This window comes from Tachypleus tridentatus, chromosome 13, assembly GCF_004210375.1.
Source record: "Tachypleus tridentatus isolate NWPU-2018 chromosome 13, ASM421037v1, whole genome shotgun sequence".
In the NCBI taxonomy this organism is placed as follows: domain Eukaryota; kingdom Metazoa; phylum Arthropoda; class Merostomata; order Xiphosura; family Limulidae; genus Tachypleus; species Tachypleus tridentatus.
Window position 1 is genome coordinate 271,404,834 of NC_134837.1, and position 22,267 is coordinate 271,427,100.

General features: G+C 36.8%; 1 protein-coding gene and 9 non-coding genes across 10 annotated transcripts in view; 9 read left to right on the plus strand and 1 right to left on the minus strand.

Moving 5' to 3' along the window:
• LOC143238261 (uncharacterized) overlaps positions 1 to 16,691 on the minus strand; it is a 76,724-nt gene extending 60,033 nt beyond the window's left edge. The window contains exon 1 of the mRNA XM_076478346.1: positions 16,545 to 16,691. The gene's annotated coding sequence lies outside the window, so the exon portion shown is untranslated. The remainder of the gene's footprint in view (positions 1 to 16,544) is intronic.
• On the plus strand, positions 1,898 to 1,970 carry TRNAV-UAC (transfer RNA valine (anticodon UAC)). Its single transcript has one exon. It is a non-coding gene; the product is annotated as a tRNA-Val (tRNA).
• TRNAV-UAC (transfer RNA valine (anticodon UAC)) lies at positions 3,833 to 3,905 on the plus strand. Its single transcript has one exon. It is a non-coding gene; the product is annotated as a tRNA-Val (tRNA).
• On the plus strand, positions 5,764 to 5,836 carry TRNAV-UAC (transfer RNA valine (anticodon UAC)). The gene has a single exon. It is a non-coding gene; the product is annotated as a tRNA-Val (tRNA).
• Positions 7,708 to 7,780, plus strand: TRNAV-UAC (transfer RNA valine (anticodon UAC)). The gene has a single exon. It is a non-coding gene; the product is annotated as a tRNA-Val (tRNA).
• On the plus strand, positions 9,644 to 9,716 carry TRNAV-UAC (transfer RNA valine (anticodon UAC)). The gene has a single exon. It is a non-coding gene; the product is annotated as a tRNA-Val (tRNA).
• On the plus strand, positions 11,581 to 11,653 carry TRNAV-UAC (transfer RNA valine (anticodon UAC)). Its single transcript has one exon. It is a non-coding gene; the product is annotated as a tRNA-Val (tRNA).
• Positions 16,692 to 17,903: 1,212 nt separating the features above from the next.
• Positions 17,904 to 17,976, plus strand: TRNAV-UAC (transfer RNA valine (anticodon UAC)). Its single transcript has one exon. It is a non-coding gene; the product is annotated as a tRNA-Val (tRNA).
• A 1,861-nt stretch (positions 17,977 to 19,837) lies between these two features.
• Positions 19,838 to 19,910, plus strand: TRNAV-UAC (transfer RNA valine (anticodon UAC)). Its single transcript has one exon. It is a non-coding gene; the product is annotated as a tRNA-Val (tRNA).
• Positions 19,911 to 21,771: 1,861 nt separating this feature from the next.
• On the plus strand, positions 21,772 to 21,844 carry TRNAV-UAC (transfer RNA valine (anticodon UAC)). The gene has a single exon. It is a non-coding gene; the product is annotated as a tRNA-Val (tRNA).
• The last annotated feature ends 423 nt before the right edge of the window (positions 21,845 to 22,267 follow it).

Genomic DNA, 22,267 nt, shown 5'->3' on the forward strand with positions numbered 1-22,267 from the left:
TCCGCTTTACACGCGGAAGGTCCCAGGTTCGAACCCTGGCAGGCACATATTTAAATCGTTTCTTTCCTTTTAATTCAGTTGGTAAGAACGTGGAACGAAATTTTCATCATAAATTCAGTGTCAGAGCGTGAGACGGCTGTGAGATGTCACAGGATTTACACACTTTTTCCTATTCTTGTAACCACCTTCCGAAATTCGTATAAATGTTGTTTAATAAACCGAAAAGAATCGCTATTGGTTTTGGATATAATGCGTGCACGGCTGCGAAATTTCACGTTTTCAATAGGCCTTCGTGTAATCATATAACATTCGACGAAGAATCTGACCAGCAATTTAGAACTCCTGTTCCATGGAAAGGGTTCCTTTATGTTTTTTTTCTATTTCAAATGCGTGAAGAGTTTGAAATGTCGATTCACGCGACCTTATTTTAAGTTTAGGTAACGTACCTTCTTAGTTGTACAGGTAATGTTTAATGATCACGACTCCGTCAGTGTTTGTTGAGAACAACTATTCAAGCTGTGACAGCTAATCAACCTATATGTTTCGTTCTTTAACCTTTTGTTTTAAATAGCGGTTAGAACTATTGCATGGATATGCGAGTTATCATCTGCAACTTACTAGTGACGGAAAAGAGTTAAGGCAATTCTTCAAAGTCGTTCACCACCGACTGTTTGATGTACTTTATTTTACCGATCGGTGGAATTGGCGATAATATCGTAACTTCCCCTACGTCTGACAATGCATACATGTTATTTGATTGGAATTGGAAATAAACGAACCACAGATAGCGACTCAAAGGTCCTAAACGCCATGTCTTGCCACTCTTACAGGGAAGAGAAGCGACCGCCTATAGAGATCATTGTTTTCTTGAAGACTCCTTGTTCTGTTTATCAATTTTGTCTGATTTCTTTATTTTTCCAGAATGTCTTCACTTAGTAAAGGCTATTTGCGATGCTTAATATCTTATTGTTGTTATCGAATCTCCTGTTTTACGTACTTATTTAAAATTGTATTTCTTTCACTTGAATATAGTGAAGATTAAATAGGTACGAGGAAATTACGATGCCACGACAGCAGAATATACATTATTCTGAAGTGTTTCCTGCTTCCAGGTGCAGCTGGTTCTTGTAAACGTTTTTGTTGAACAAGATTCTATGTTTTGGTAAAGTCATTTTCAACGAGAACAACGATATATAACCTTGAGAGACGACGTTAGTCGCCAAGAGTAGATGGTTTTTGAAGAGAGTGTTTTCAAAACAGATGAGACCTCTTCTGCACATTAGACGTTTTCCCACCGATGTGATATCCTACAACCCGCGACTGTCAACGTACTGTTAAAACAAGAGCGCCTTTACAAAATTATCATTTTAGGAGCTTGAGAGTCACCATGAAACTTTGTCGTATTGAACACCTTGAAGAAGTTGGGTGCGAGAACGAGACATCAGCCAGAGTGCGATCATCTAATTGGTCGCAAGATAAGAAATATGAAATATTTTTCGCAGGAATCCATAAGCATATTGAAGGATTTAAAAGACGTATTAAATCGCTTATTACGTTTTCGTGTAATAATTGTGATAAAAAAATTAAAGTTATGAAATTCTTCTGTTCAGTTTCTACTAGAAAGAGAAAAGAACGAGTAAATTAAATTGCACGTTTAAAGGCAATTGAGCGAGGTGTGAAAACGTTGAATACTGTAGGCTCGATGATGTCGTTTGAAGACACGTTAGCACATTATGAAATTACTTTTGGCTTTCGTAGACAAGGAAGAGTGTTATTTTATTTACGGTTATATGTAAAGCTGTCATTATATTTGTGTTTGTTTAGTTTGCGAAATGAGATATTTGAAACGTTAATGATTAATTTTGAAAACAGTAAAAGGAAGAAAACAGGAAGTGACGTGCTTGTGGTGTAGTGGTTATCACATCCGCTTTACACGCGGAAGGTCCCAGGTTCGAACCCTGGCAGGCACATATTTATTATTTAAATCGTTTGTTTCCTTTAATTCAGTTGGTAAGAACGTGGAACGAAATTTTCATCATAAATTCAGTGTCAGAGCGTGAGACGGTTCTGAGATGTCACAGGATTTACACACTTTTTTCCTTTTCTTGTAACCACCTTCCGAAATTCGTATAAATGTTGTTTAATAAACCGAAAAAGAATCGCTATTGGTTTTGGATATAATGCGTGCACGGCTGCGAAATTTCACGTTTTCAATAGGCCTTCGTGTAATCATATAACATTCGACGAAGAATCTGACCAGCAATTTAGAACTCCTGTTCCATGGAAAGGGTTCCTTTATGTTTTTTTTCTATATCAAATGCGTGAAGAGTTTGAAATGTCGATTCACGCGACCTTATTTTAAGTTTAGGTAACGTACCTTCTTAGTTGTACAGGTAATGTTTAAAGATCACGACTCCGTCAGTGTTTGTTGAGAACAACTATTCAAGCTGTGACAGCTAATCAACCTATATGTTTCGTTCTTTAACCTTTTGTTTTAAATAGCGGTTAGAACTATTGCATGGATATGCGAGTTATCATCTGCAACTTACTAGTGACGGAAAAGAGTTAAGGCAATTCTTCAAAGTCGTTCACCACCGACTGTTTGATGTACTTTATTTTTACCGATCGGTGGTATTGGCGATAATATCGTAAATTCCACTACGTCTGACAATGCATACATGTTATTTGATTGGAATTGGAAATAAACGAACCACAGATAGCGACTCAAAGGTCCTAAACGCCATGTCTTGCCACTCTTACAGGGAAGAGAAGCGACCGCCTATAGAGATCATTGTTTTCTTCAAGACTCCTTGTTCTGTTTATCAATTTTTGTCTGATTTCTTTATTTTTCCAGAATGTGTTCACTTAGTAAAGGCTATTTGCGATGCTTAATATCTTATTGTTGTTATCGAATCTCCTGTTTTACGTACTTATTTAAAATTGTATTTCTTTCACTTGAATATAGTGAAGATTAAATAGGTACGAGGAAATTACGATGCCACGACAGCAGAATATACATTATTCTGAAGTGTTTCCTGCTTCCAGGTGCAGCTGGTTCTTGTAAACGTTTTTGTTGATCAAGATTCTATGTTTTGGTAAAGTCATTTTCAACGAGAACAACGATATATAACCTTGAGAGACGACGTTAGTCGCCAAGAGTAGATGGTTTTTTGAAGAGAGTGTTTTCAAAACAGATGAGACCTCTTCTGCACATTAGACGTTTTCCCACCGATGTGATATCCTACAACCCGCGACTGTCAACGTACTGTTAAAACAAGAGCGCCTTTACAAAATTATCATTTTAGGAGCTTGAGAGTCACCATGAAACTTTGTCGTATTGAACACCTTGAAGAAGTTGGGTGCGAGAACGAGACATCAGCCAGAGTGCGATCATCTAATTGGTCGCAAGATAAGAAATATGAAATATTTTTCGCAGGAATCCATAAGCATATTGAAGGATTTAAAAGACGTATTAAATCGCTTATTACGTTTTCGTGTAATAATTGTGATAAAAAAATTAAAGTTATGAAATTCTTCTGTTCAGTTTCTACTAGAAAGAGAAAAGAACGAGTAAATTAAATTGCACGTTTAAAGGCAATTGAGCGAGGTGTGAAAACGTTGAATACTGTAGGCTCGATGATGTCGTTTGAAGACACGTTAGCACATTATGAAATTACTTTTGGCTTTCGTAGACAAGGAAGAGTGTTATTTTATTTACGGTTATATGTAAAGCTGTCATTATATTTGTGTTTGTTTAGTTTGCGAAATGAGATATTTGAAACGTTAATGATTTATTTTGAAAACAGTAAAAAGGAAGAAAACAGGAAGTGACGTGCTTGTGGTGTAGTGGTTATCACATCCGCTTTACACGCGGAAGGTCCCAGGTTCGAACCCTGGCAGGCACATATTTATTATTTAAATCGTTTGTTTCCTTTTAATTCAGTTGGTAAGAACGTGAAACGAAATTTTCATCATAAATTCAGTGTCAGAGCGTGAGACGGTTCTGAGATGTCACAGGATTTACACACTTTTTTCCTTTTCTTGTAACCACCTTCCGAAATTCGTATAAATGTTGTTTAATAAACCGAAAAAGAATCGCTATTGGTTTTGGATATAATGCGTGCACGGCTGCGAAATTTCACGTTTTCAATAGGCCTTCGTGTAATCATATAACATTCGACGAAGAATCTGACCAGCAATTTAGAACTCCTGTTCCATGGAAAGGGTTCCTCTATGTTTTTTTCCAATTCAAATGCGTGAAGAGTTTGAAATGTCGATTCACGCGACCTTATTTTAAGTTTAGGTAACGTACCTTCTTAGTTGTACAGGTAATGTTTAAAGATCACGACTCCGTCAGTGTTTGTTGAGAACAACTATTCAAGCTGTGACAGCTAATCAACCTATATGTTTCGTTCTTTAACCTTTTGTTTTAAATAGCGGTTAGAACTATTGCATGGATATGCGAGTTATCATCTGCAACTTACTAGTGACGGAAAAGAGTTAAGGCAATTCTTCAAAGTCGTTCACCACCGACTGTTTGATGTACTTTATTTTACCGATCGGTGGAATTGGCGATAATATCGTAAATTCCACTACGTCTGACAATGCATACATGTTATTTGATTGGAATTGGAAATAAACGAACCACAGATAGCGACTCAAAGGTCCTAAACGCCATGTCTTGCCACTCTTACAGGGAAGAGAAGCGACCGCCTATAGAGATCATTGTTTTCTTGAAGACTCCTTGTTCTGTTTATCAATTTTGTCTGATTTCTTTATTTTTCCAGAATGTCTTCACTTAGTAAAGGCTATTTGCGATGCTTAATATCTTATTGTTGTTATCGAATCTCCTGTTTTACGTACTTATTTAAAATTGTATTTCTTTCACTTGAATATAGTGAAGATTAAATAGGTACGAGGAAATTACGATGCCACGACAGCAGAATATACATTATTCTGAAGTGTTTCCTGCTTCCAGGTGCAGCTGGTTCTTGTAAACGTTTTTGTTGAACAAGATTCTATGTTTTGGTAAAGTCATTTTCAACGAGAACAACGATATATAACCTTGAGAGACGACGTTAGTCGCCAAGAGTAGATGGTTTTTGAAGAGAGTGTTTTCAAAACAGATGAGACCTCTTCTGCACATTAGACGTTTTCCCACCGATGTGATATCCTACAACCCGCGACTGTCAACGTACTGTTAAAACAAGAGCGCCTTTACAAAATTATCATTTTAGGAGCTTGAGAGTCACCATGAAACTTTGTCGTATTGAACACCTTGAAGAAGTTGGGTGCGAGAACGAGACATCAGCCAGAGTGCGATCATCTAATTGGTCGCAAGATAAGAAATATGAAATATTTTTCGCAGGAATCCATAAGCATATTGAAGGATTTAAAAGACGTATTAAATCGCTTATTACGTTTTCGTGTAATAATTGTGATAAAAAATTAAAGTTATGAAATTCTTCTGTTCAGTTTCTACTAGAAAGAGAAAAGAACGAGTAAATTAAATTGCACGTTTAAAGGCAATTGAGCGAGGTGTGAAAACGTTGAATACTGTAGGCTCGATGATGTCGTTTGAAGACACGTTAGCACATTATGAAATTACTTTTGGCTTTCGTAGACAAGGAAGAGTGTTATTTTATTTACGGTTATATGTAAAGCTGTCATTATATTTGTGTTTGTTTAGTTTGCGAAATGAGATATTTGAAACGTTAATGATTTATTTTGAAAACAGTAAAAAGGAAGAAAACAGGAAGTGACGTGCTTGTGGTGTAGTGGTTATCACATCCGCTTTACACGCGGAAGGTCCCAGGTTCGAACCCTGGCAGGCACATATTTATTATTTAAATCGTTTGTTTCCTTTTAATTCAGTTGGTAAGAACGTGGAACGAAATTTTCATCATAAATTCAGTGTCAGAGCGTGAGACGGTTCTGAGATGTCACAGGATTTACACACTTTTTCCTTTTCTTGTAACCACCTTCCGAAATTCGTATAAATGTTGTTTAATAAACCGAAAAGAATCGCTATTGGTTTTGGATATAATGCGTGCACGGCTGCGAAATTTCACGTTTTCAATAGGCCTTCGTGTAATCATATAACATTCGACGAAGAATCTGACCAGCAATTTAGAACTCCTGTTCCATGGAAAGGGTTCCTCTATGTTTTTTTTTCCAATTCAAATGCGTGAAGAGTTTGAAATGTCGATTCACGCGACCTTATTTTAAGTTTAGGTAACGTACCTTCTTAGTTGTACAGGTAATGTTTAAAGATCACGACTCCGTCAGTGTTTGTTGAGAACAACTATTCAAGCTGTGACAGCTAATCAACCTATATGTTTCGTTCTTTAACCTTTTGTTTTAAATAGCGGTTAGAACTATTGCATGGATATGCGAGTTATCATCTGCAACTTACTAGTGACGGAAAAGAGTTAAGGCAATTCTTCAAAGTCGTTCACCACCGACTGTTTGATGTACTTTATTTTACCGATCGGTGGAATTGGCGATAATATCGTAAATTCCACTACGTCTGACAATGCATACATGTTATTTGATTGGAATTGGAAATAAACGAACCACAGATAGCGACTCAAAGGTCCTAAACGCCATGTCTTGCCACTCTTACAGGGAAGAGAAGCGACCGCCTATAGAGATCATTGTTTTCTTGAAGACTCCTTGTTCTGTTTATCAATTTTTGTCTGATTTCTTTATTTTTCCAGAATGTCTTCACTTAGTAAAGGCTATTTGCGATGCTTAATATCTTATTGTTGTTATCGAATCTCCTGTTTTACGTACTTATTTAAAATTGTATTTCTTTCACTTGAATATAGTGAAGATTAAATAGGTACGAGGAAATTACGATGCCACGACAGCAGAATATACATTATTCTGAAGTGTTTCCTGCTTCCAGGTGCAGCTGGTTCTGGTAAACGTTTTTGTTGAACAAGATTCTATGTTTTGGTAAAGTCATTTTCAACGAGTTATTTTCAACGAAGACAACGATATATAACCTTGAGAGACGACGTTAGTCGCCAAGAGTAGATGGTTTTGAAGAGAGTGTTTTCAAAACAGATGAGACCTCTTCTGCACATTAGACGTTTTCCACCGATGTGATATCCTACAACCCGCGACTGTCAACGTACTGTTAAAACAAGAGCGCCTTTACAAAATTATCATTTTAGGAGCTTGAGAGTCACCATGAAACTTTGTCGTATTGAACACCTTGAAGAAGTTGGGTGCGAGAACGAGACATCAGCCAGAGTGCGATCATCTAATTGGTCGCAAGATAAGAAATATGAAATATTTTTCGCAGGAATCCATAAGCATATTGAAGGATTTAAAAGACGTATTAAATCGCTTATTACGTTTTCGTGTAATAATTGTGATAAAAAAATTAAAGTTATGAAATTCTTCTGTTCAGTTTCTACTAGAAAGAGAAAAGAACGAGTAAATTAAATTGCACGTTTAAAGGCAATTGAGCGAGGTGTGAAAACGTTGAATACTGTAGGCTCGATGATGTCGTTTGAAGACACGTTAGCACATTATGAAATTACTTTTGGCTTTCGTAGACAAGGAAGAGTGTTATTTTATTTACGGTTATATGTAAAGCTGTCATTATATTTGTGTTTGTTTAGTTTGCGAAATGAGATATTTGAAACGTTAATGATTAATTTTGAAAACAGTAAAAGGAAGAAAACAGGAAGTGACGTGCTTGTGGTGTAGTGGTTATCACATCCGCTTTACACGCGGAAGGTCCCAGGTTCGAACCCTGGCAGGCACATATTTATTATTTAAATCGTTTGTTTCCTTTTAATTCAGTTGGTAAGAACGTGGAACGAAATTTTCATCATAAATTCAGTGTCAGAGCGTGAGACGGTTCTGAGATGTCACAGGATTTACACACTTTTTTCCTTTTCTTGTAACCACCTTCCGAAATTCGTATAAATGTTGTTTAATAAACCGAAAAGAATCGCTATTGGTTTTGGATATAATGCGTGCACGGCTGCGAAATTTCACGTTTTCAATAGGCCTTCGTGTAATCATATAACATTCGACGAAGAATCTGACCAGCAATTTAGAACTCCTGTTCCATGGAAAGGGTTCCTCTATGTTTTTTTTTTCCAATTCAAATGCGTGAAGAGTTTGAAATGTCGATTCACGCGACCTTATTTTAAGTTTAGGTAACGTACCTTCTTAGTTGTACAGGTAATGTTTAAAGATCACGACTCCGTCAGTGTTTGTTGAGAACAACTATTCAAGCTGTGACAGCTAATCAACCTATATGTTTCGTTCTTTAACCTTTTGTTTTAAATAGCGGTTAGAACTATTGCATGGATATGCGAGTTATCATCTGCAACTTACTAGTGACGGAAAAGAGTTAAGGCAATTCTTCAAAGTCGTTCACCACCGACTGTTTGATGTACTTTATTTTTACCGATCGGTGGAATTGGCGATAATATCGTAAATTCCACTACGTCTGACAATGCATACATGTTATTTGATTGGAATTGGAAATAAACGAACCACAGATAGCGACTCAAAGGTCCTAAACGCCATGTCTTGCCACTCTTACAGGGAAGAGAAGCGACCGCCTATAGAGATCATTGTTTTCTTGAAGACTCCTTGTTCTGTTTATCAATTTTTGTCTGATTTCTTTATTTTTCCAGAATGTCTTCACTTAGTAAAGGCTATTTGCGATGCTTAATATCTTATTGTTGTTATCGAATCTCCTGTTTTACGTACTTATTTAAAAATTGTATTTCTTTCACTTGAATATAGTGAAGATTAAATAGGTACGAGGAAATTACGATGCCACGACAGCAGAATATACATTATTCTGAAGTGTTTCCTGCTTCCAGGTGCAGCTGGTTCTGGTAAACGTTTTTGTTGAACAAGATTCTATGTTTTGGTAAAGTCATTTTCAACGAGAACAACGATATATAACCTTGAGAGACGACGTTAGTCGCCAAGAGTAGAGGGTTTTTGAAGAGAGTGTTTTCAAAACAGATGAGACCTCTTCTGCACATTAGACGTTTTCGCACCGATGTGATATCCTACAACCCGCGACTGTCAACGTACTGTTAAAATAAGAGCGCCTTTACAAAATTATCATTTTAGGAGCTTGAGAGTCACCATGAAACTTTGTCGTATTGAACACCTTGAAGAAGATGGGTGCGAGAACGAGACATCAGCCAGAGTGCGATCATCTAATTGGTCGCAAGATAAGAAATATGAAATATTTTTCGCAAGAATCCATAAGCATATTGAAGGATTTAAAAGACGTATTAAATCGCTTATTACGTTTTCGTGTAATAATTGTGATAAAAAAATTAAAGTTATGAAATTCTTCTGTTCAGTTTCTACTAGAAAGAGAAAAGAACGAGTAAATTAAATTGCACGTTTAAAGGCAATTGAGCGAGGTGTGAAAACGTTGAATACTGTAGGCTCGATGATGTCGTTTGAAGACACGTTAGCACATTATGAAATTACTTTTGGCTTTCGTAGACAAGGAAGAGTGTTATTTTATTTACGGTTATATGTAAAGCTGTCATTATATTTGTGTTTGTTTAGTTTGCGAAATGAGATATTTGAAACGTTAATGATTAATTTTGAAAACAGTAAAAGGAAGAAAACAGGAAGTGACGTGCTTGTGGTGTAGTGGTTATCACATCCGCTTTACACGCGGAAGGTCCCAGGTTCGAACCCTGGCAGGCACATATTTATTATTTAAATCGTTTGTTTCCTTTAATTCAGTCGGTAAGAACGTGGAACGAAATTTTCATCATAAATTCAGTGTCAGAGCGTGAGACGGTTCTGAGATATCACAGGATTTACACACTTTTTTCCTTTTCTTGTAACCACCTTCCGAAATTCGTATAAATGTTGTTTAATAAACAGAAAAAGAATCGCTATTGGTTTTGGATATAATGCGTGCACGGCTGCGAAATTTCACGTTTTCAATAGGCCTTCGTGTAATCATATAACATTCGACGAAGAATCTGACCAGCAATTTAGAACTCCTGTTCCATGGAAAGGGTTCCTCTATGTTTTTTTTTTCCAATTCGAATGCGTGAAGAGTTTCAAATGTCGATTAACGCGACCTTATTTTAAGTTTAGGTAACGTACCTTCTTAGTTGTACAGGTAATGTTTAAAGATCACGACTCCGTCAGTGTTTGTTGAGAACAACTATTCAAGCTGTGACAGCTAATCAACCTATATGTTTCGTTCTTTAACCTTTTGTTTTAAATAGCGGTTAGAACTATTGCATGGATATGCGAGTTATCATCTGCAACTTACTAGTGACGGAAAAGAGTTAAGGCAATTCTTCAAAGTCGTTCACCACCGACTGTTTGATGTACTTTATTTTTACCGATCGGTGGAATTGGCGATAATATCGTAAATTCCACTACGTCTGACAATGCATACATGTTATTTGATTGGAATTGGAAATAAACGAACCACAGATAGCGACTCAAAGGTCCTAAACGCCATGTCTTGCCACTCTTACAGGGAAGAGAAGCGACCGCCTATAGAGATCATTGTTTTCTTGAAGACTCCTTGTTCTGTTTATCAATTTTTGTCTGATTTCTTTATTTTTCCAGAATGTCTTCACTTAGTAAAGGCTATTTGCGATGCTTAATATCTTATTGTTGTTATCGAATCTCCTGTTTTACGTACTTATTTAAAAATTGTATTTCTTTCACTTGAATATAGTGAAGATTAAATAGGTACGAGGAAATTACGATGCCACGACAGCAGAATATACATTATTCTGAAGTGTTTCCTGCTTCCAGGTGCAGCTGGTTCTGGTAAACGTTTTTGTTGAACAAGATTCTAGGTTTTGGTAAAGTCATTTTCAACGAGAACAACGATATATAACCTTGAGAGACGACGTTAGTCGCCAAGAGTAGAGGGTTTTTGAAGAGAGTGTTTTCAAAACAGATGAGACCTCTTCTGCACATTAGACGTTTTCCCACCGATGTGATATCCTACAACCCGCGATTGTCAACGTACTGTTAAAACAAGAGCGCCTTTACAAAATTATCATTTTAGGAGCTTGAGAGTCACCATGAAACTTTGTCGTATTGAACACCTTGAAGAAGATGGGTGCGAGAACGAGACATCAGCCAGAGTGCGATCATCTAATTGGTCGCAAGATAAGAAATATGAAATATTTTTCGCAGGAATCCATAAGCATATTGAAGGATTTAAAAGACGTATTAAATCGCTTATTACGTTTTCGTGTAATAATTGTGATAAAAAAATTAAAGTTATGAAATTCTTCTGTTCAGTTTCTACTAGAAAGAGAAAAGAACGAGTAAATAAAATTGCACGTTTAAAGGCAATTGAGCGAGGTGTGAAAACGTTGAATACTGTAGGCTCGATGATGTCGTTTGAAGACACGTTAGCACATTATGAAATTACTTTTGGCTTTCGTAGACAAGGAAGAGTGTTATTTTATTTACGGTTATATGTAAAGCTGTCATTATATTTGTGTTTGTTTAGTTTGCGAAATGAGATATTTGAAACGTTAATGATTTATTTTGAAAATAGTAAAAAGGAAGAAAACAGGAAGTGACGTGCTTGTGGTGTAGTGGTTATCACATCCGCTTTACACGCGGAAGGTCCCAGTTTCGAATCCTGGCAGGCACGTATTTATTATTTAAATCGTTTGTTTCCTTTTAATTCAGTTGGTAAGAACGAGGAACGAAATTTTCATCATAAATGAAGGTCGCCGTCAAGCAGAGCAGACGTGCAAGTCAAGAGCTGCGAGACAAGTGCATTGAAGACTAAATTATCCTGTGAAGTGCATAAAGTTTTACTAAAAAAGGTTACCCCTTAGTCCTTATCAGGACTAGTAAAACAGTATGAAGAGAAAGAAGATAGTGACAAGATCCAACGGAAAAGCCCTTTCCAACGACGAGATCATGGATATGCTGAATAGAGCTATTGAAGGACCAGCCTCTGAATCACTGAGTAGTTCGACTGAGAGTTCCGAAGGTGAAAACTCAGGAGGTGAAGAATCACGAAGACCAGAATCCCATGAAACAAACGAGACATCCAACAAGAGGAGGCTGAAGAAGAAGAAAAAAAAGGACATGGTAAGTATAGTTTCTGACTATGCTACTAACCCTAACCTTAACGACGCTAATAATAATTCTAAAAATCAAAGTATTAATAACATAACCCATGTTAACGAAGACAAAGCCACTTGCTCTAACAATAATTACTTGAATACAAACAACACCACCATCGCCACTAATTCTGAGAACACCATCACTGTCACACAAACACACAATTCTCCTAACTACAGAATCCCAACTCTGTTCATCGAAGGAGTAAACAAAACAACACGCATTCCACAGATTGTCAATCAACTGAGGTCCTATTACCCGGGCATTCAGTTTAAAGACATCAAACGTCTTCCTAATGGAAGAATCATGATTAAATGTACCGAACCTCAAGAGTTTGCGCATATTTTGGCCCACTGGCCCAAGGATGCCTTCGGTGTTCAAGCCACCATCACAACACCAAAACAAACACACCAAAACTAACAGTCATAATCAGAGGTGTCGATTTCGACATTGAAGATCATGAAATCACTGAAGAATTAACAACTCAAGGCTTTGACATTGCATCATCGAACAGAATCATCTCATTCAGAACGAAACAAAAACGCCACTGATCAAGGTAACCGTCAACAAAAAAAGACGATCAAGAAAAATTATTAAAAAACGGTTGCTTTTTATTTTTCAAAAGACACACGACCGAACCGGAAAAGACACATCAAAAACCAATAATCCAATGCTACAAATGTCAACGGTTCGGACACACAAAAACTAATTGTATGGCCAAGGATAGATGTGTCAGATGTGGCGGATCTCACGAGGTCGCTCAGTGTCCTAACGAGCGTAACCAAGTTAGATGCGCCAACTGTCAGAACCCCACGCAGCCAGTTACAAAGGCTGCCCCAAATACACCCAAATACGTAACAGATTCCTTTTCAAAACCACGAACATCAATAATCAAACCCACGGCTACCAAAACAACGCCAAACAACCTTTACTACCAACTCCAACCGACTCGCAAATCAAACACGCTCAACCTCAACCAACACGTACTTACGCGGACGTAACACGCCAAAAAAACAACACAAGCATTTAACCCAACAGATTTCACCACAAACTTGCTAGCAATGCTGATAGAATTGAGTGATCTCCCCTCATTCGAATCGAGGCACGAGTCACTCAAGGCTGTTTGCAGCCTTGCAAGTCACTATTTTAACCTCCCTCACCTGAAACCACACCATCTTTCACTCAAAATTCACGCGAGGGAAATAAAACAACACAATGATACAACACATTAAAATCTTACACATCAACTGCCAAGGAAATCTTAAAGACAAAGGATAGAAATATACAACATAAACAAACATATAAACGCCAACATAATCATCATTTCAGAAACACTTTGCACAGAGAAACAAAACACCACAATCCCGGATTCATCTCACACAACATACCTCACTCAGAAAACAACAGAGGTATAATAACTTACTTTAGTACAAAAATATCGCATCTAATCTCGATAGAAGATTCATTTAAATCTGACATTAATGAGACCATTTTTTGTAATATACACTTTAACAACCGGCTAACTATTCCGATTCTAGCCATATATTGCTCACCAACCAAAAATATCGACATTAACTTCCTTCAAAATGTGTTAATCGTAAACCCAAACCAATTATTATTGGAGACTTTAATTCACCGCACACAGAATTAAGGGGTAACAGAGACACACGCAGAGGATCCTGCATAAAAATTTTATTTCTAGCAATAAAATGCACTTAATTAATGACAATACACCTACACACTTCTCAGCCGCCAACGGCTCATATGATGTACTCGATTTCATCATCGCTCCCAAGGACATGGTTAATAGAATATCTAACTTTAAAGTGCATGATGAAATCACCAGTGACCACTTCCCCGTATCATGTATGATTCACCCGCGCCACCCGGCTGTGGCGTACGTGACTCCTTCCGCATACACCTACACTGAAACAGACTGGCTCACTTTTAATGCCTCTCTGGACTCATACCTACCCCACCCAATCGAACATATAAACAACAAAACAGAACTAGACAAATATGTTGATCAAATTACAGAAGCCATAAAGAAAGCCACAAAAAACACAATTCCTAAATCAAAAGAAAACAATCACTTATTCAATGGACTCTAACACCAGAAATTCACGCACTAATAATCAAACGCAGACAATTACGACGAATACACTACATCACACGTGATCCACACATTAAAACAGAAATCAATAGAACAAATACAAAAATTAAACAAGAAATTAAAAAAGTCAGAGAAAACAATTGGCATAACTTCTGCAAAAACTTAGAAAAACCAAGAAAAATCCAAAAGAATTCTGGAAAAAATTCAAGAGTATTGCGTCAGACAAAAACACAAATCACATGTTACAACACATCACACACAACAATAAAATCGCAAGGACGGACGAAGAGAAAGCTGACTTATTAGCTGACTATTACAAATCCGCTTTTAGCGATTTAAACTCAGTAGATTTCGACACACAACACCAACACCATGTCAACAACTACATAAATGCAAACCAAGCTTCATTCTCACCAGGATTTCCCGGAGAGACACTAGAAGCATACTCAAATTCAATCAATAGAAAAATAACCATAACCGAACTAAAGATTAATATCAAAAACTTGAAGAACACTTCCCCCGGACATGACCAAATACCAAATATTATTCTCAAAAAAAGTTCCACTCTCTTACTACAACACCTCACAAACATCATGAACATTTCATTAGCGACAGGGTATTACCCTGACACATGGAAAAAAGCCATCATAACAACGATCCCCAAGAAACAAACTAACAGAACAAATCCAGATAATTTCCGCCCCATCAGTCTGTTAAGCTGCCTTGGCAAACTGATGGAGAGAATTATCTCCAACCGTCTCCTCCATTTTTTGCGAATCAAACAACATCCTTCCAGAATCTCAAAATGCCTCCAGAAAAAATAGACAAACAACAGATCACCTCACACGACTCACCGAATCAATATACAAAGCTTACAACAACAATCAAGTAACCATCGGGGTATTCCTAGATGTCAAAAAAGCATTCGACAGCGTTTGGCACAATGCCATCATATACAAATTAAACCACCTACAAATAAATCCTACGATAGTCAAATGGATTTCAAATTTTTAACCAATAGAACAGCACAAGTAAAGTCAATAAAACCATATCCAAATTGTTTAATATAACGGCAGGAGTGCCCCAAGGATCAGTCCTCTCTCCACTTCTTTACATAATTTTCGTCAGTGACATACCTTTTCCAAATCTAACATACACACACAATTCACAATACGCAGATGACATCGCAATCTGGAGCACCTCCAGAAACCCAGTAATGGCCATGTCTCGCGTACAAGAATCACTAAACATCGTCTCAACATGGAGCAACAAGTGGAGGTCGTGTTAAATCCGACAAAAACACAAGCAATCACCTTCTATAGAAAACTAAAGAAGCAAAGAAAAATCTAGAAAAATAAATCTATCACTTGGAAACACAACCATCAACATGAGCAAAAACATCACATTCCTTGGCGTCACTTTCGACACAAAACTAACATGGAAAAACACATAAACAATATACACTCATCAATAAGAAAAAAGGATTTCATATCTAAAGACTATAACTGGTAAACAATCAAAATGCGCACCGAACACCATTATACAAATATACAAGGCTTACATCCGTCCACTAATAGAGTACGGATGTCAAGTAACATACAACATGTCAAACAACACACTCCAAAAAATCCAAGTGCAACAAAACAAAATATTAAAATCCGCATTCAGTTTACCATCTTTTACACCAACAAATTATCTACACCAAATTAGTAATTTACCAACTATAAGAGATAGAATAACAGAACTTTCTATGAAATATTATCGAAAAGCAGAAAACAGAAACAAACTAACGGCATCACTACACAAATTATCAAGTGCACCAACAAAATAAATATCACCATACAACATATTTCAAGAATCACAATCCACTCAACAAAGAGTCTAAATACATAAAAACTATGTTATTAACATGAATTCCTTTTTTTTTCAGGTACAGGGCACACGACAGGCAAAACTTTCGGCGCCTGTCGTGTGAAAGTGGGTTTTCTCGGGGTACTCCCGTTTCCCCCCCCACATCAAAATCTTCAGGCATTGGATTTCTATATCCCAGCCCAGGCAACCTTTTTGCCAGACCCAGAATCGGGCCGTTTGATTTGATCTGAACTTGAATGAATTACATTCATGTTCACATCTACCCAACTTTTTCTTTTCGAGACAGGTCCCGACCTTTCCTTCTTTCCACTGCTACCTTTGCCTCCACCCAAAAGACCATTTAGTGAGACATTCCCCACCCAAAAAGTCAAGAATAATAACGATAATTAATTTATTAAAATAATAATAATAATAATAAAACCACCACTTAATCCTAATAACAATTCACGAAAGGGGACGAAGAGGAACTACAAAGTTCCTGAACACCCCAGTTGGAGAGAGAACTCTTCGGATTTCTCTCTCTCTAAACTGAACCCCTGCCACGTTAGTTTAGTTTAGTTTAGTTCATCATAAATTCAGTGTCAGAGCGTGAGACGGTTCTGAGATGTCACAGGATTTACACACTTTTTTCCTTTTCTTGTAACCACCTTCCGAAATTCGTATAAATGTTGTTTAATAAACCGAAAAAGAATCGCTATTGGTTTTGGATATAATGCGTGCACGGCTGCAAAATTTCACGTTTTCAATATGCCATCGTGTAATCATATAACATTCGACGAAGAATCTGACCAGCAATTTAGAACTCCTGTTCCATGGAAAGGGTTCCTCTATGTTTTTTTCCAATTCAAATGCGTGAAGAGTTTGAAATGTCGATTCACGCGACCTTATTTTAAGTTTAGGTAACGTACCTTCTTAGTTGTACAGGTAATGTTTAAAGATCACGACTCCGTCAGTGTTTGTTGAGAACAACTATTCAAGCTGTGACAGCTAATCAACCTATATGTTTCGTTCTTTAACCTTTTGCTTTAAATATCGGTTAGGACTATTGCATGGATATGCGAGTTATCATCTGCAACTTACTAGTGACGGAAAAGAGTTAAGGCAATTCTTCAAAGTCGTTCACCACCGACTGTTTGATGTACTTTATTTTTACCGATCGGTGGAATTGGCGATAATATCGTAAATTCCACTACGTCTGACAATGCATACATGTTATTTGATTGGAATTGGAAATAAACGAACCAAATAAACGAATAAGCTTGAGAGTCACCATGAAACTTTGTCGTATTGAACACCTTGAAGAAGTTGGGTGCGAGAACGAGACATCAGCCAGAGTGCGATCATCTAATTGGTCGCAAGATAAGAAATATGAAATATTTTTCACAGGAATCCACAAGCATATTGAAGGATTTAAAAGACGTATTAAATCGCTTATTACGTTTTCGTGTAATATTTGTGATAAAAAAATTAAAGTTATGAAATTCTTCTGTTCAGTTTCTACTAGAAAGAGAAAAGAACGAGTAAATTAAATTGCACGTTTAAAGGCAATTGAGCGAGGTGTGAAAACGTTGAATACTGTAGGCTCGATGATGTCGTTTGAAGACACGTTAGCACATTATGAAATTACTTTTGGCTTTCGTAGACAAGGAAGAGTGTTATTTTATTTACGGTTATATATAAAGCTGTCATTATATTTGTGTTTGTTTAGTTTGCGAAATGAGATATTTAAAACGTTAGTGATTTATTTTGAAAATAGCAAAAAAGGAAGAAAACAGGAAGTGACGTGCTTGTGGTGTAGTGGTTATCACATCCGCTTTACACGCGGAAGGTCCCAGGTTCGAACCCTGGCAGGCACATATTTATTATTTAAATCGTTTGTTTCCTTTTAATTCAGTTGGTAAGAACGTGGAACGAAATTTTCATCATAAATTCAGTGTCAGAGCGTGAGACGGTTCTGAGATGTCACAGGATTTACACACTTTTTCCTTTTCTTGTAACCACCTTCCGAAATTCGTATAAATGTTGTTTAATAAACCGAAAAGAATCGCTATTGGTTTTGGATATAATGCGTGCACGGCTGCGAAATTTCACGTTTTCAATATGCCATCGTGTAATCATATAACATTCGACGAAGAATCTGACCAGCAATTTAGAACTCCTGTTCCATGGAAAGGGTTCCTCTATGTTTTTTTTCCAATTCAAATGCGTGAAGAGTTTGAAATGTCGATTCACGCGACCTTATTTTAAGTTTAGGTAACGTACCTTCTTAGTTGTACAGGTAATGTTTAAAGATCACGACTCCGTCAGTGTTTGTTGAGAACAACTATTCAAGCTGTGACAGCTAATCAACCTATATGTTTCGTTCTTTAACCTTTTGCTTTAAATAGCGGTTAGAACTATTGCATGGATATGCGAGTTATCATCTGCAACTTACTAGTGACGGAAAAGAGTTAAGGCAATTCTTCAAAGTCGTTCACCACCGACTGTTTGATGTACTTTATTTTTACCGATCGGTGGAATTGGCGATAATATCGTAAATTCCACTACGTCTGACAATGCATACATGTTATTTGATTGGAATTGGAAATAAACGAACCACAGATAGCGACTCAAAGGTCCTAAACGCCATGTCTTGCCACTCTTACAGGGAAGAGAAGCGACCGCCTATAGAGATCATTGTTTTCTTGAAGACTCCTTGTTCTGTTTATCAATTTTTGTCTGATTTCTTTATTTTTCCAGAATGTCTTCACTTAGTAAAGGCTATTTGCGATGCTTAATATCTTATTGTTGTTATCGAATCTCCTGTTTTACGTACTTATTTAAAATTGTATTTCTTTCACTTGAATATAGTGAAGATTAAATAGGTACGAGGAAATTACGATGCCACGACAGCAGAATATACATTATTCTGAAGTGTTTCCTGCTTCCAGGTGCAGCTGGTTCTTGTAAACGTTTTTTTTGAACAAGATTCTATGTTTTGGTAAAGTCATTTTCAACGAGAACAACGATATATAACCTTGAGAGACGACGTTAGTCGCCAAGAGTAGATGGTTTTTGAAGAGAGTGTTTTCAAAACAGATGAGACCTCTTCTGCACATTAGACGTTTTCCCACCGATGTGATATCCTACAACCCGCGACTGTCAACGTACTGTTAAAACAAGAGCGCCTTTACAAAATTATCATTTTAGGAGCTTGAGAGTCACCATGAAACTTTGTCGTATTGAACACCTTGAAGAAGATGGGTGCGAGAACGAGACATCAGCCAGAGTGCGATCATCTAATTGGTCGCAAGATAAGAAATATGAAATATTTTTCGCAAGAATCCATAAGCATATTGAAGGATTTAAAAGACGTATTAAATCGCTTATTACGTTTTTGTGTAATAATTGTGATAAAAAAATTAAAGTTATGAAATTCTTCTGTTCAGTTTCTACTAGAAAGAGAAAAGAACGAGTAAATTAAATTGCACGTTTAAAGGCAATTGAGCGAGGTGTGAAAACGTTGAATACTGTAGGCTCGATGATGTCGTTTGAAGACACGTTAGCACATTATGAAATTACTTTTGGCTTTCGTAGACAAGGAAGAGTGTTATTTTATTTACGGTTATATATAAAGCTGTCATTATATTTGTGTTTGTTTAGTTTGCGAAATGAGATATTTAAAACGTTAATGATTTATTTTGAAAATAGTAAAAAAGGAAGAAAACAGGAAGTGACGTGCTTGTGGTGTAGTGGTTATCACATCCGCTTTACACGCGGAAGGTCCCAGGTTCGAACCCTGGCAGGCACATATTTATTATTTAAATCGTTTGTTTCCTTTTAATTCAGTTGGTAAGAACGTGGAACGAAATTTTCATCATAAATTCAGTGTCAGAGCGTGAGACGGTTCTGAGATGTCACAGGATTTACACACTTTTTTCCTTTTCTTGTAACCACCTTCCGAAATTCGTATAAATGTTGTTTAATAAACAGAAAAAGAATCGCTATTGGTTTTGGATATAATGCGTGCACGGCTGCGAAATTTCACGTTTTCAATATGCCATCGTGTAATCATATAACATTCGACGAAGAATCTGACCAGCAATTTAGAACTCCTGTTCCATGGAAAGGGTTCCTCTATGTTTTTTTTCCAATTCAAATGCGTGAAGAGTTTGAAATGTCGATTCACGCGACCTTATTTTAAGTTTAGGTAACGTACCTTCTTAGTTGTACAGGTAATGTTTAATGATCACGACTCCGTCAGTGTTTGTTGAGAACAACTATTCAAGCTGTGACAGCTAATCAACCTATATGTTCGTTCTTTAACCTTTTGTTTTAAATAGCGGTTAGAACTATTGCATGGATATGCGAGTTATCATCTGCAACTTACTAGTGACGGAAAAGAGTTAAGGCAATTCTTCAAAGTCGTTCACCACCGACTGTTTGATGTACTTTATTTTACCGATCGGTGGAATTGGCGATAATATCGTAAATTCCACTACGTCTGACAATGCATACATGTTATTTGATTGGAATTGGAAATAAACGAACCACAGATAGCGACTCAAAGGTCCTAAACGCCATGTCTTGCCACTCTTACAGGGAAGAGAAGCGACCGCCTATAGAGATCATTGTTTTCTTGAAGACTCCTTGTTCTGTTTATCAATTTTTGTCTGATTTCTTTATTTTTCCAGAATGTCTTCACTTAGTAAAGGCTATTTGCGATGCTTAATATCTTATTGTTGTTATCGAATCTCCTGTTTTACGTACTTATTTAAAAATTGTATTTCTTTCACTTGAATATAGTGAAGATTAAATAGGTACGAGGAAATTACGATGCCACGACAGCAGAATATACATTATTCTGAAGTGTTTCCTGCTTCCAGGTGCAGCTGGTTCTGGTAAACGTTTTTTTTTGAACAAGATTCTGTGTTTTGGTAAAGTCATTTTCAACGAGAACAACGATATATAACCTTGAGAGACGACGTTAGTCGCCAAGAGTAGATGGTTTTTGAAGAGAGTGTTTTCAAAACAGATGAGACCTCTTCTGCACATTAGACGTTTTCCCACCGATGTGATATCCTACAACCTGCGACTGTCAACGTACTGTTAAAACAAGAGCGCCTTTACAAAATTATCATTTTAGGAGCTTGAGAGTCACCATGAAACTTTGTCGTATTGAACACCTTGAAGAAGTTGGGTGCGAGAACGAGACATCAGCCAGAGTGCGATCATCTAATTGGTCGCAAGATAAGAAATATGAAATATTTTTCGCAGGAATCCACAAGCATATTGAAGGATTTAAAGACGTATTAAATCGCTTATTACGTTTTCGTGTAATAATTGTGATAAAAAAATTAAAGTTATGAAATTCTTCTGTTCAGTTTCTACTAGAAAGAGAAAAGAACGAGTAAATTAAATTGCACGTTTAAAGGCAATTGAGCGAGGTGTGAAAACGTTGAATACTGTAGGCTCGATGATGTCGTTTGAAGACACGTTAGCACATTATGAAATTACTTTTGGCTTTCGTAGACAAGGAAGATTGTTATTTTATTTACGGTTATATGTAAAGCTGTCATTATATTTGTGTTTGTTTAGTTTGCGAAATGAGATATTTGAAACGTTAATGATTTATTTTGAAAATAGTAAAAAGGAAGAAAACAGGAAGTGACGTGCTTGTGATGTAGTGGTTACCACATCCGCTTTACACGCGGAAGGTCCCAGGTTCGAACCCTGGCAGGCACATATTTATTATTTAAATCGTTTGTTTCCTTTTAATTCAGTTGGTAAGAACGTGGAACGAAATTTTCATCATAAATTCAGTGTCAGAGCGTGAGACGGTTCTGAGATGTCACAGGATTTACACACTTTTTTTCCTTTTCTTGTAACCACCTTCCGAAATTCGTATAAATGTTGTTTAATAAACCGAAAAGAATCGCTATTGGTTTTGGATATAATGCGTGCACGGCTGCGAAATTTCACGTTTTCAATATGCCATCGTGTAATCATATAACATTCGACGAAGAATCTGACCAGCAATTTAGAACTCCTGTTCCATGGAAAGGGTTCCTCTATGTTTTTTTTCTAATTCAAATGCGTGAAGAGTTTGAAATGTCGATTCACGCGACCTTATTTTAAGTTTAGGTAACGTACCTTCTTAGTTGTACA